Source organism: Epinephelus moara, chromosome 1 (assembly GCF_006386435.1).
Source record: "Epinephelus moara isolate mb chromosome 1, YSFRI_EMoa_1.0, whole genome shotgun sequence".
NCBI lineage: Eukaryota > Metazoa > Chordata > Actinopteri > Perciformes > Serranidae > Epinephelus > Epinephelus moara.
This window is the reverse complement of record NC_065506.1, coordinates 7,538,227-7,550,692: the sequence shown is the minus strand read 5'-3', so window position 1 is coordinate 7,550,692 and position 12,466 is coordinate 7,538,227. Positions and strand designations below refer to the sequence as shown.

General features: G+C 41.7%; 1 protein-coding gene across 2 annotated transcripts in view; it reads right to left on the bottom strand.

Annotated features, from left to right (window-relative positions):
- Window positions 1-12,466, bottom strand: part of znf536 (zinc finger protein 536) — a 242,856-nt gene that overhangs the window by 181,171 nt on the left and 49,219 nt on the right. Inside the window, exon 3 of one of the 2 annotated variants that reach the window (XM_050045695.1) lies at window positions 8,795-8,903. The exons of the other annotated variant lie outside the window; for it this stretch is intronic. The gene's annotated coding sequence lies outside the window, so the exon portion shown is untranslated. The remainder of the gene's footprint in view (window positions 1-8,794; window positions 8,904-12,466) is intronic. 2 annotated transcript variants of the gene reach the window in all.

Here is a 12,466-nt window from a genome sequence, read left to right as displayed (position 1 = left end):
CGCACCTGAAAGGTCTTCTTATTAGGTCACTGGCTACATGTTTCACCCTCTATACTTTTTGAGGCAGGGTATTCAGAACATCTCCGACTCATAGCTCATAGGGATACAGAGGGAGTGGAAGAGAATTGACCGATCCCAAGTCCTAACCCCTTTAGTTTCTGTTGCTAAGTCGGAGAAAGAAACATGGCAATGCCAGTTCTGCTTACCCGGGCACTACAGTGTTCTTTATATAGTTTCTGGGCATCAAGCAATATAGCTTCAAGGCAAGGACTACAGTGTCAGCCCAGTCAACAGAAGAAAATGTTGGCGTTATACGTTTCTACAAACCAAGAAGACGTTACATTTGGATGTTCCATATCAGTGTTTCTACAGTGTCATTATAAGCTGTCTTTGTTATTGGGAGGGGTGGAGGGGATGGTGGATGGCGTTTTACCTTGGCGATATGCCTGCCAAGCTGCAGACCACTGTTAAAAAACCAACAAAGCCGGTTGTCTTTTGGCAACCATTTGCAACGTTTCCACCAGTGTTTGTGGCACTGAACTTGTGTGTTTTTAGCGGCAGATCACAGCTTCCCAGTGCCATTTAAGCCACTGAACCTGGGTGTATTTCACTCACCCATCCCTGCTTTTCTAGTGACTTTTGTGCCACCAAACTATGTATTTAAGCCAAACATGATCTTTACCTTAAAATAACCCTCTATCTTAGTGCTGATGTTACTTCAGGTGCGCCACACATAGCTAAACGGATAGAAAATAAATATTACCCTTGATTTTTTTCTGGTGAACGAAAATTCATGCTTCAGCAACCAACCTATCTGTCCTTTTCCAAATTTAAGGAAAATAAGGAAATAACGAGTAAGCAAACATGGATGATGTTGGTGATCTGATATTAGGCTAGCTCGTCTTGATGTCACTATACATTAGCTAACTAGTTAGTTACAATTTTACTGACATTAACTAACTTGAGCTATGACTACATAGTCTATAATGCCATGTGCTCATGAGGTTTGTGACAGTAACCTTGCCACATCTCCATGTGAACAGGAAACGGAAAGTTGGCCAAGGTTCTGCCAGTTACAAAGCTTGCTCAACTGTTATTGGAGCACAGACCAAAAAGGGGCAGGACTTAGAAAGGGCTCATTTGCTTACCAGAATAGTTTCATCACAACTGTGAGACATGAGTCACTGTCACAATAGAAGACACATTTAACAAAAAAAGAGGAAAGTTATAATTTTTTTAAAATAAATATCACTATGGCTACTCCACTACTGATTCAGACAATATACATTTAAATATCTAAGGTAGAAATAAATGAAAATGGGTTCAAGCTCTGAGGTAAGTTTAGAGAATCATTTTGAGAATCATGACACACAACAGAAAATAGATGAGATATTACATTATATCATAAAAAGCACAACAATCAGGAGGCATTTCCAATCCTCCCAACAGTATTAAACAGGTACGTTTTTTAAATACTTGCTGATTCAAATAATATCTGTTTCCAAAGAAAGCTCACCAAAGCTTATTTGTTAGAGTAACAGCTATGCATGTCTTGGAAGACAAAATTCTTCCAAATTATTATTTCAAAGCTAGGACTTGTATTATATTTTTACACAATTTATGCCAATTGCTGTTTGCTGGATTGTCAGAGCCACAGCAGGCATCTACACAAGAGGGCAAACGTGTGAGATTACCCCACGTTTGTTCATTGCTTCGTGAATTACATCATTTCACCCTGCTTAGACCTCAGTCTGACATTAAAGCAGATCTCAGTGTTACTGGAAAAAAAGTATTAGTATTCACTGCATGTATGTGTGGCACATGTGTGCTATTTTTAAATAGGGATGCTGTGAAAGTGTGGAATTGGGGACAAGGCAGCCTTGCACCGGGCCGTGACACAGACTTATGTTAAACCTAATTAGATCATGATAATAGCTTTAGGGCCCCAGTGATCAATGCTAGAGGTCTGTGGAGATGAACTTTCCTTAAGTTTCATGCCGCACGCTGGTTGTACTCATTTTTTTCGTACACACACACACACACACACACACACACACACCAGAGTAGTTTGAAGGCACTGTGTTATATGATCACATTATTTTAAATGTCTGTCTGCATATTATCCATCTGTTTTAATGATTTGCCATTCTAGTGTTGTAGCTAAAGAGTACGAGTACAATATGGTTGGATCATTATATGTGGCCAGTGTTGGACTAATTCAAATTTTAAACAGCATGCATCAGTGCTACATCCACCACCGATGCAATGCATATAATTCAGAATTCCGTAGTACTGGAAAAGCCTGTCTGACATCACCTGAGTCCTCCAAGCCTCTCCCATAATGCAATGCACCCACAGTGTCTCCACATCCCATGTCTGACTATGGGCTGCTTTCCATCAACAACCTTATGGTGGAGTCTAGTTTACAGCTCGCAGGCTCCTCGGATCACTCTCACCAAAGACAAAGAGGATTCCTTAAGCTTCCATTACTATCTAATGTAATTTGTGTAATGTAATATTTCAACACGTCTGCGTCTGCTGACACGTTAGCTAGCTAGCTCATGATTAGTCTTGATACCGGATGCTTTGGGAATCCCTGCACGTATCATTTGTGGTTGCACCAGTTGTTGACTCTCAAAGCTTCCTCCTTCTGCCTACTTCTCCCCATCCCAACTCAGCAAGAGGAGCACATTGAGGAGACAAAAGTGTTAAAAAAAAAAAATGAAGATGCTGGCTGACACAAACTACAGTAGCTGACGTTTGCTTGTATTATGTTTGTGTTGTGCACACTGTAATTACCTCTGGACAAGCTCCGGTTTGGAACCAACGTTCTTGGCCTTTCGAAAACTCACCCACCCATTTAATTTCACAACTGTCAACTGTTCAAGCTGGTATGCACTCACTGAAGCCCAGTATATTTGTGTCTGTTCACCCAAACACAATGTTTCTTGTGTGTCTTCACCAAAGTGGTACTTCAATCTTGGGTCCGCTGTGGGTTTTCTTGTCTTTTTTTTTTTTTTTAACTCTGTCATTACACAATTTTGTAAAACTGATATACCAAATTTTAAACCATTTAAACTAAATTCATTTCATGTGACACTTTGATGAAAAGTCCCATAGTCTAAAGGACGTTTCGGAGGTACCTTTTATTCTCGTAAGATTACACCTGCAGGGTAGACTTAATAAACTAAATACCTGACAATGTTCACTATGAAAAAAGTCAATTTAAAGTCTAGTATTAGCAGAGTCTAGGGGATATTGCTCAGTTTGCTGTCCTCAGGAGTGCTTTGTGCCAAGAGTGTAATGTAACAAAGTAATAATTTAGAGTAGTTACAGTACATGAGTTTTTGGGGGGAGTATCTGTACTTTACTTGAGTTTTTACATTTCTGTTAACTTCCACTTTCACTCCCCTTCATTTCCTTAATAAAAGGTACACTTTTACTCCAATACATTTCTCCTAAGCATCTTAGTTATTACAAAATAGGGGAGAAAGGGAAGAAGAAATGAGGGAGGATGGAGAACTGGATGAATGAAGGAGTGGAAGAGAGGGGAAAAACTGGACTTTGTTATTTAAATCCTTTAAGTTGTGAAAAAAAAAACAAGATTTTCCTTCAAGTGTACTGTCGGCACCATTTTTAAGGTGGTGTGCATGTCACAAAGAAATACACTTCATAATTCTCAAAATTCTCACCGCTTAACAGCATTTACTTGTACTTTTACTTTCAAAACTTTAGCATTTTTGATATCATAAATTACTTTTGATACTTAAGTACAGTAAATATCAGATACATAAAGACTTTTACTCACGTAATATTCTAATAGGTGACTTTAACTTCTACCAAAGTCCTTCTCTGGTAAGATATCTGTACTTTTACTCAAGTATGACTTTCAGGTACTTCATCCACCATTGAGTGTAGGTCTGTTAAGTTCACTGGGCTAGAAAGGTCACAATTCAGGAGCTTCAGAAAGAATCAGTTAGATTGCTTCGGGTATCTAATGAGGTTGTCTCCTGGCTGGCTCCTTGTGGAGTTATTCCCAGTACATTCAAATAGGAAGAGACGCCAAGGCAGACCAAAAACACACTTGAGAGACTACATGTCCTGGCCTGGGAATGCTGCAGGTTCCCCCAACAAGATCCAAATGATGGTTCTAGGAACAAGGACAGAAGAGCTACTTTGCTTAGCCTGTTGCCATCATGACTTAATTGGATAAGCTTTGAAAAAAGATGTATGGATGAAAATATTTGCAAGAAACCTAAAAAGAAAGACCTTTATTGACCTGTACAAACCCTAGTGCATGTTACATGATTGTGTGGATGAACATGGGTTTATAGGAAAACCCTGAGTGTGTGTGCGGGGGGTGGGGGGGGGGTTGTTTTGTTCTGTTTGTCATTGCTCTCTTACTCAGGCCTCATTTCCCATAACATAAAGGATTTCATAAACACTACTATTTGCCAGAGGTCAACTTGATTCATAATCTATTAGTGCTGGGTCAGTTTGTCTTTTCAGTGGCAGTACCCAGCCCGTTCCAGTTTGACATGCTAGCCTTCCTGCTGCCAAGCACTGAGATGACAAGCGGTATTCCACAAAACAACCATACCAATTTAAATTTGATTGATACAGGTTTTTTGAAAATGTGGAAATAGTGCAGACTTTTTGTTTTGTTTTGTTTGCTGTAGTTGTGGTCAGGGAGGAACTCATCATAACTGAAGTGGACAACACAGACTTAATAATTTACTAAATGCCCAATCTGAGCCACAGATTTATCCACCCATCGATAAAACAAGCTGTCTAGACAAAGGTGTTCTGAATGATATAATGACCCCCTGAAACCCTCTAACGAATAAAGCTTTAACATCATTTAAGATACAATCTCCCTGAAAGAAGAAGGCATCCATCTGCTTGGTGTTGAATGGTGAGGTGTTAAGCTTTCCATGGCGACATCTATCTCTCGCCACCACCTTGAGGGCATCTTTTAAGCAGAAGAATTTAGCCATTATGTGGCATTAACCTCATTAGAAAACACTCTTTAGCTGCTCCAAGATAAAATTGATTTACAGCTGCCATTTCCACCACTGCTCTCGATCAATGGTTAAACTATCCCTTTTATGGCCCTGTGCACACTCTCTGCTCTTTTCTCCAGTTTTCTTTAACTGCTCTTTAATTTCATTGCCCCCCCTCCACTCTTGTCCTTCTGCCAGGTATGTAGTCACAGAATGGAAGAGGGATTTTCTCTATTCCTCCATGGTCAAATATGGGACTGACTACATTTTTTTAGGGTGGATAAACATGACAGGATCACTGGCAGATTCCTTGAACCAATTAAGCACCAAGTTGCTGTCTTAGTCTTTTCTAGATGTGGGAGTTTCGCCACAGTCAGCTAAATTTGCGTGGGTGGTCTTAATTGAGGTTATATCTTAACAAAATGTTGTAGTGTTTTTCTTTCCACTCTTACCAAGGTTGCTGTAGTTATTCACAATTTAGGAATGTGATTAGTCTAAGCAGCTGCAGATGTATGACCATTTCCAAAGAACAGATTTTGTGTAGAGGGGGGAGTTATGATGAGTATGGCCTGGATCTTGTAGGAATATAGGATTTAGGTTGTTGTCAAGTTTTGATTATCAGATTGGGAAAAGTCAGGCTTTATGTGAAGCGTAAAAGTGTCTGAGACAGGTAGGGGTTATGGGCATGCAACATGTTTCTTGGCCTACCAGTGAACTTACCTGTTAAAAATGGTCACCTGAAGCCCCTGGAACATCAGTGCTCCACACCTCTCTACAGTCATTAGGGCTGGGTATTGTTTAAGAAATGACAATACCAGTTCCAATATCAGTACCCTTAAAGTGATGCCAATAGAGTATTTTTTTTCTACTTAATTCAATGCCCATTAAGGGATTGGAACCATTCAGTTGCATAAAATGCCACCAGAAACTAAAAGGTAAAACCATACTTTCATTCAACCATTTTGGTGGCATCTCAGCACACAAATACACTGCACTCAACTTAACCACACCACAGACTGTATAAGTTGTAGCTCCTGTGGTAGTAGGCCAATCACATGTCACATTAATGCTTTCAGTAATTGGCTGTGAGCAAAACCATACAAATGGTCATTTTGACTAGGCCTGAATACAAAAAGGATCAAATTCAGATATCATTTGACTGGAGAAGTTTTGATACGACTTGGAATTGGGTTATTTTAGTCGATACATTAAAGGAATACTGATTTTCAACCAGCTTTGTATCATAAAGATATGGCTAACATGTAAATGAACTGTGGTAAACTTCACTCCCCTCTTACCGGTGCCTAGGTCTCCATGCTCCCCTCCCAGTGAAACTCCGCCAGGTGACACAAAACACGTCATCCGGCAGAGTTTCACTGGCTCTTGGGCTGTTGATCTAACCACAGGCTGTACTTTCCAATTTTTGTATTGCCCACCACCCATGCCACCATCAAGGACAAGAGACACACCCCCTCTCATTCTCTCAAACTCAGACCAAACACTGATCCAACTGTAAAACTAGGCAGTGCTGATCAAATTTAAGCCAAGGTTCTGTTACTGTGTTGCCCATTTTTCACCTCAGATGTGAATGCTACTTTTTTTGTTTCCTTGGTTCATGTAGCATTCATTTCAAAAGTTTTTGTATAGACAGTCCAAATTTTATGAAAAGCCCATCTTGTCAGTGAAATACTTCTTCAAATGTACAACTTTGACAGTGATAGTAGGTTCTTAGTATGATGTCATAAAAGAGAAAATGAGACGAGACAATCCACAGGCCATGTCGAAGCAAAATCTGCAGAGTAATACTGAGAGATGGAGTTGAAAGCTCCACAAAAAGCTGGTAGGTTGACTCTGAGTTAAGACTGTTGTCACAAAAGTGTAAAAGGTTTAAAGTAATTGGCCGATGTGGGTAATTAAGAGAGTATTTGGTGGAGGTTTGGTACTTTGGATGCACAGTATACCACAAAGCACAGCTTTGAGCAAGCAGGGGCCACTTTGCCTGCTTCCACATGAAGTTGATGGGTAACACTGTGTACGGCTAAGCCAAGCAGAAAATCCACAATCTATGTCGGTGTGGCCAAATGTCAGTATACGCCCGCCCACCTCTGACAGCTCAGGTTTATGTGGACGTTTAAGCAAAACACTCAACGCTGTATTTCTTTGACAAATCAATACGACCACCATTTCAGCTCTCCTTCCTTCCCTCCCTCCCTCCTTCTCATGCTCGCTCCTTTCTCATCTCCCTCTGTCTGGGAGAATTGATCCGCATGGATGGAATGATATCAACCGACGGATAGAGTGATACGCCCCGCTCCCTCCTTCCTGCCCTCCTTTCACCGCACTTTTGACACATAAATAAAATATGTGGCCTTTTTGTTTCGATTCGCCACGGCGTTAGTTCTAAGAAGGGAATATGGTGCACAGGGCTCACATGGAGCTGTTGGTAGACAAGAGGGAGCTGAGAGTCGGCTGGTTGCCATCACTCACTGTTCACAGGCGCCCTACAAAATCCCCTGAACTTTCCGACACATGCATTTGTTAGAGTGACACAGTCAGATTCTAAAGAATGGCATTAGAAAATAATGTGAGTGCTAAATTATTCAGGCTTTTTTTTTTTTTTTGCCATAATGCCTCACTTTACAACCACACACAGCTGCACACACACTAACACACAGACATATATACAGTATATATATATCCTCCCACTCATATCTGAAATATGGCAGATCCATTTAGTGTCAGCGTCCAAATTTGGCAAAGGAAAGGATGAGAGAAGGTGCTGTGAGGGGAGAAGAGTTCACTAACTCTGTCATCCTACTACATTAATATGCCAAACCAGCACTACAGTCAATCCTCACTTTAATATCAACTGAAATAAATCACTACCATGGCTACACGTATTGAGCCCTGCTATTAACAGATGAATGCTACATGTTCATCCACACCTTGGCTAGATATTCCTGATATGACGGCAAAGGCATTTCCACAGCTGGACAAGAAATAGATGCTAGGTGAACTAACCTCGCATCCTCAGAGCATGCCAGAGCGTCAGGCCTGGGTCACACAGGCCTGCAGGGTTTCCACTCCACTCCGTCAGACAGACAACTTCTCCTCACCCTTTCCTGAGTGTCAGTTGCACTTTTTTGCACTCCCCTCCCTGCATCTGAACCCCTCAAACGCTGGTCAAGTCACACACATGCATACCTGTATTACATAACCTAGGCCCTGCTAGTGTGCCCTACACATACTTCTGGTCTGGACACTGGAGAGAAGAATGACAAAAGGGAGACAGCCAGCTTGGACTTTAATAAGACAGACAGTGTAACCGTACTACAACGGATAACTGATGGGATTAAATAGGAATTATCTGTTGATATGGCCGTGCAGCTCCTCTGTACATCCACGTACAAGGGATGTGCAGCCAACTGCCGTGTGTGTGTGTGTGTGTGTGTGTGTGTCATTATCATGATCATCCTCATCACCACAGCGATCGTCATCATCACCCCATACAGATTGCATCATAGTGGGGATAGCTGTAACCTGCTGCACGTGCACACCAGAAACTTCTCCCAACTTTGTCTTTTGCTCTCCCTCATTCTTCCTTGCTTCCTTCCTCTTCCACTTCAGTTTCGCCCATTCATGCAAGACTACTCTCACTAATAAAACCCGAAAACCAAAAAGGGTCCACAGTTATTATTCCCTCTACCTTCCACTCCACCCAGAGTCTCCTTTCCCTTACCCCACCCCCCTCACCCCACCCATTTCCCTCTTCCCCGAAAGCCCTGAGTCACCTCAGACAGTGGGTGGGGGTAGTTTCTTGGACAGCGTCACAGTGTGCTTAGCCCTGTTAAGCCAGCCTCAGCTTCAGCTCCGCTTCTGGTCGGCACTGATCAGGGAGCCCTGGGGGAGAGAGAGAGACAGAGAGAGAGAGAGAGAGAGGGGAGATAAGGAAAGTGCTGAGTTCACCGCCACCACTGCTCCCCTTCCCCCCCGTTCCTCCATCCCTCCCTCCCTCCCCCTCATCTCTTTGCTTCGAGCATCCCCTCCTCGAGAAGGGGCTTCCCCCCCTGGAAAGAGGAGGGGAAGGTGCATCGACTGCTGCACTGCTGACTGCGTTGCAATTACCTCCAACTCTCTGCTTGTCCCCCTCATCCTCATCATCATCCACCAACTTTTCTTCATCCTGCTCCTTTAAAATTTCATTGACTTTTTTCTTCTTTTATTTTTTAGCTTTCTTAGTTTGTATGTGTCAGCAGTATTTTAAAAATTATCTAAATTGATTAATTATTAATAATGTTCAGTATAAAATGGAAAAGTCTGCTGACTTTCCATAATTTTCTTTTTGTCAACATGACCCTTTAAAAAGGAAAGAAAAATGTGTCCATCTTTTTCTCACATATTTCTGACTTTTGAACTCTTTCTGTGACAATCAGCCCCAAACTCATTGGTTTTAACTTGTGCAAATCATAAATAATCAAGCTAATAGCAATAAATGACAAATGGAGAAGCAGAGTATTTTGCACCCACACGCCAAGGAATACTTCAACCACAAAATGACCCTTTTTCATATCACTCGCCCAGTGCTGTGTTGAATTTGTAAAGAAAACTTTGTTTTCTCACATGCCTCCAAGGAGAATGAAGAATCCAAAAACTGAGAAAATTCTTGAGGAATTGGAATACAAGCGGTCTGTATTGTGAAGTGAAACTATATCAAAACATCCATTTAAAAACTCACACACAAGTCATGCAGTATGATTCAAGTCTCACTTATCCAGTTGTATGCTCAGTACTCACCAGCTTTTTCTGACAGGGAACTGGACTGAGAGCGAAACTTGTCAATGCTCTCTTCAAAGCCAGAGTCCATTGACAAAAACAGTAATTTAACCTTGCTGAACACAGGAGCTGCTGGTCTACCGCTGCCTCAATCAATGAGTTTGTTTGTGTTATTGTGTGACTTTGGTGTTTTAAAGCAATGTTTCCCAACTGATGGGTTGCGGGTCCTTTCAAAATGTACTCCAAAACACACTTTATTTTGAAGTACAGTGAATTTTTCGCAGTGCTGTTTCCTGCGGTAGAGTGCGCGACTTATGGACAACTAAGTCACAGAGATGGCAAACTAGCTCAACGACATGGCCAAATGCAAGTATGACGCTGAACATATTAAACTGTTTGGACCTTGAGCAAATGACTGAGGAGAAATCTGGACCCCCTGGCTGAACCAGGTGGGAACCACCTCATTTAAAGGGTTAGTTCAGATCAGGTTCTGATACTGAGCATTTAACTGGATAAATGCGACTTCTATTATACTGCCAAGTTGTGTGAGAGTTTGTAAACTGATGTTTTGATATAGTTTTGTTGATGTTTAACATGGTCTCCTATGACCTCCGTTTTTTGGATTCTTTGTTTACAGTGGAGACATACGAGAAAAACAAAGTTTTCTTTTCAAATTCAATGTAACAAAGATTATTTTGGGGGTGAAGTATTCCTCTAATATCTAGTGAGTGCTAATGGGTCTTGATTGATCATTTCTATTAAAGGTTTTTCTAAATGGTCTCTTGGCTGTAAGTTCAGGCTTAAAAGATAATGATAAAAATTGTCATTACAGTATTGTGACATAAAGATAAGTGTAAGTGTTACCAAAGTCTAAGTCTTCTATCAGGGAGGCATGTAAAGCAAACCTGCTTTCCACTCTCAGCTCAAGTTGTTTTAAACATCTGAACTCCCACTGCATATTAAGGTATTAAAGAAAAAAAACAACAGCTCCTGCGTAGATCTGCAGTCACATATTCCATGCAATAGATATCCAGGTCATTAAGCAACATTTTGACACCTCTGTTATTTACTACCCCAACCGGTTTCCCACCTCGTTTAATCAGACTTTAGTAAAACCCGCTGACTCAGAGAGAAACCTTCTTTCTCTCGGCACTGTTTATGTTTATCTCCTCAGCTCCATTCTGCTCTCTGCCTTTCTCTCTTTCTCTTTGCTTACTTACTCATATTTTCCAAAACGTCTATTTCACATGTGTCTGGGGTTCGGAGGGGCTGAGCCACAGAAACATCACAAAAGAACAAATAAAGTGGAATAAAGCAGAGTGGTTTTTTTTCCTCCGACATGAAAGACTACAGTTATCAAAGGCAGAGAAGGTCTCAGCTATGTGTTGTAACAACCAGATGCTGAGTGGAACTTATCGCAGCGGTCAGGTGATAAACGTGCAACTTTTTGATTTTGACGTGTTTTACCAAAGCAGCCAACACAATCCTGTGTCTCGTCTTCCGTCAGAGGGTGATATTTAAAACATCCAAAGTGGAGCGCACCGTTTTTGCCTTAGAAGTGGTTTACCTTCGATTTTCTCTGCTGGGAAGGGATCACTTGAGACAGGAGGGGGAGGCGGATTGAAGGGAATTAGATGTGGCTCAATACAAGTTATCTTTAATGGAGGGATCCTGGGTGGAGGGATTCAAGAGAAGGGAAATTAGGGGAAAAAGCAAGAGAGGGACAGAGGGGGGGAAAAAAACCTAGATGTAAAGTGTTGACAGCTGTGTTTGGTGCAGTCGGACTCTGGGGTCAGGTGTCGATGAACACACAAACAAATGTTCACATGGCACACATATATTAGCTGTCCCTCGCTTAATGGAAGCTGGATGTAATATTGTTCTTGTCATGACGGCCATCTGATGTCAATTTCACACAGCGGCGGGACCCTCTGCAAGCTGCTCTGTACACCAGCCACCCTGGTACCAAACAAAACCAACACACATACAAAAGGTGTCCTTAAGCTACACAGTCATGTGTGCTCTTTTTCTCTCTCCCCCCCCTCATGTCTCTGTCTAACCCTCCCTCCACACACACACACACACACACACACACACACACACTGGGATAAGTCATGAGGAAATGGATGCCCATGTTTTGTGGGACCACCTGTTCATCCTGGATACAAGTCTAAGAACCCAGTAAGGGTTAACCCTCTTTGTGAGAGGGAGCCAGGACTGTGTGTGTGTGTGCGCGCACAACTTCATACATGCATGTGTGTGTGTGTGAGCGTTGGCACCGCCCCGTCTGAAACGTGCCCCATGAGTGGCAGACTGGCTCAGGCTGTCCGGCTGGGAGGGAACAGAGCCCACTGCTGGGCCACCTCCCCGACAACACACACACAGACACACACATACACACACACCTAATCCTATGCACATTCCATGGGGAGCATCTTTCCTCTCCATCATCCATTCCAAACTACCTGCTCAAAAAAAAAAAAAAAAAGACAAAAGAGAAAATGAACGTATTTGTGGTCAGAGGGTAGTTAAACAGAGTCGTCTTAAATTATTTAAAGTTAATTTTATAGCTAANAAAAAAAAAAAAAAAAAGACAAAAGAGAAAATGAACGTATTTGTGGTCAGAGGGTAGTTAAACAGAGTCGTCTTAAATTATTTAAAGTTAATTTTATAGCTAAATCCAGCTGTCA